Genomic DNA, 2728 nt, shown 5'->3' with positions numbered 1-2728 from the left:
TTCCACAGGCAGGCGGTGGTAGCGCACGCCTTTGCACGCTTTTAATCCCAGCGCTCGGGAGGCAGAGACGGGTGGATCTTCTCTGAGTTCGAGGCCAGCCTGGTGTACAAGAACTACTTCCAGGACAGCTAATGCTGTTACACAGAGGGAAGTTCAAGACAGCCAGAGCTATACAGAGAAACCCTGTCTCAAAGCAAAAACAAACCAAACCAAATCTGATCCAAGGGGATGGAGGCAGAAATCCTACCCTAACACAAGGTGACCAAAATTTGCCCCCAGGACCACTTAGTAATTTTGTCTCCTTAAAGCATGATTCATTTGAACCTTGGATTGTGTGAAAAGATTAGCTTGCCAGGGCTTTTTACTTTTTGAGTCGCAGCATTTTTTTCTAGCTCAGCCCTCTGGTTGATATTTTGAAAACTTGTAAGCGCGAAGACCATTTCCTCATCTTCTCCCAATAGGTTTTTCTTTGGGCGAGTGAAGTATTTTATTGATGTTATTTTATTGATGGTAGTCCCTCAAAAGAACTAGTTTGTTGTTTTTCCAGTTGTGTAACAATAGGTATCTTGCATCCATGTCCACCTCTTACTCTTGGGGGAGGAGGGTGATAGCTACCTGTAATGCCACACACGGAACACTTGAGAAACGTGAAAGGAGGTCACTGGCAGAACTCGGCAGCAGCTTGTGCGCAGGATCCCCGCTGCATCCTTGTTAATGCACTTCTAACTTGGGCAGACTCTCCTATTACAGAGTAGGAACAAAGTAGAGCCTTCCTGGGCCCAGAACAGAAGGCTTTCTGTAAGTTATCTGATATCTTTTCTCTCGCTGTTTTACAAGCCCTTACGTGTAGAAGCATCCGAGACTGAATTTGGTACAGAGCCCCTTCAGTGGGAACTCGTGGAGAGTAAATGAATGCCACATAAAACCCATTAGCTTCCGCGCATGAAGAGAAGATGCTCGGGGAACGGGGATCAGGGTGTGCAGGACAAAGGGGCTCTCCCTCTGCGCTCAGATTCCTGGTGATAAAGCTTTGACAGGCATCTCCCCATTGTGTACGGGCTCATTATCTAGCCCAGGCTCTGACCCAGATCATTAACCTAATGCCAGAGGTCACCCAACACCGCTGCCCTGACAGCGTTGGATGCTGGGATAAGGAAGTCAGAAAATGTGAAGTTTATTCTTCGTGGGGTCTCCTTTCACCAGCCAAGTTAGAGGAACAAGGCCCATTCAGCCACTCGATGACAAAGAGGTGTCTGAGGGCGAAAGGATGTGGTTTGAAAGCCAGAGTTCGTCTCAATTGTAATGCAGCAGGGGCTAAGTATGGAAGAAGAGCACTCAGAGGCTTTGGGAACTTTGGGAAGAGCCATTTGCCCTGCAGTCAGGTAGATGAGATGGAGCTTAGTTTATCTCCAAAAGAGGGCAGGGGTGGGAGGAGTTCTGAAAATGGGTTCTAGCGCAAATGTAAAATCAACACTGGTTCTCTTGGGTGAAAATGCATTGTGCTTCATATAGACGGAGGGATCTATGGTGGGGACACAGACAGGAAGTTGTGTTCCGGTTTCAGCAAACAGACCCTATGTCCAGCCTTTCCATAGCCCTTCTGGTTGAAGAGCTGGCTCTACACCCAGGCTTCAATTTGTTGACCTTGGCAGTGATCCTCAGATAACTAACCATTTGGTAGCACTTTACAGTTTACAGAGCACTTTTTTTTTTTATTAAAGTCTCCATTATCTTTTTGGCAGGCCTTCTTAAATGGAAACACTTGGTTGAAATCAAATCTGAAAATATGGCTCTCCGCCTCCAAAATTATTCTCTTCAGAATGCCCACAGTGGCTACCGGAGACGCCAGGCTAGACTCTGGGAGGCTGGGTGCCTAGGTTCTGGCCCCAACTCAGATCTTGGAGGGCATCCCGGGTCAGTGAAGGCACTGGTGAGGGGCTCCTTCTCCAGAACTCCTAGGAGGAAGAGAGGAGGAGGCCTTTCCCAAGGAATTTAAGGTGTATGTGTACTTGGGGCTGAGGGTAAACAGAACAGTTCAGAATATCATCGCTCCACTTATATATAGTGCCCTTCTCCATTCAAGCATGCGCCGTTCATTGTCTTAAGCACCTACTGGATGCAGTCACTACTAAAGGCTTTAGAAACAGCAGTTTCGGGTTCAAGGTTGCTTTGTGGCATGCGTGCTAATACTTAAGATGACCCTCCAGATGGTTAGTGCTCCCCTTCCCAGCTCGTACTCAAACACTGTTCCAACATCTTCTGACCATCCTGACTCGATGCTGCACAGTTACCCACTAACCTTTACCTGTGTTTAGTTCGTGTTAACACCAGGATATCAACACCTTGTGTGCTGTCTACCAGGAACAAGGGGGAAAGTCGTGCAGGGATTGATGTGCTGGGAACTATTGGCCCATGTGGCTCATTCAGGTGGTCGCAGAGCATCCGTGGCCTCCTCCGTGTTGCCCTTTAAACTCCGAGTAGGCTTCTCCCGGATGTTCTTGTCTCCATAGTGACGGGGAATGCATCTGCTTTTCATCACTCAATGATGTGCAGGTTGCCGATTATAGGAATGACACTTGAGTCTGGGAGAATCACAGTGGAGCCTACCCAGTCCTTTCGCAGCTCTCGGACCACCGACAGAACATTTCCCCAGCCGAAACTCGAACACGTGACACACTGACTGGCAGTGTCCGGTAAACAGCAGCACCCCTTGGCAGGGGCCGCTCTG

The sequence above is a fragment of the Microtus ochrogaster genome, chromosome 2, assembly GCF_000317375.1.
Source record: "Microtus ochrogaster isolate Prairie Vole_2 chromosome 2, MicOch1.0, whole genome shotgun sequence".
In the NCBI taxonomy this organism is placed as follows: Eukaryota; Metazoa; Chordata; class Mammalia; order Rodentia; family Cricetidae; genus Microtus; species Microtus ochrogaster.
The sequence above is the reverse complement of the archived record's forward strand: the minus strand, read 5'-3'. Positions refer to the sequence as shown.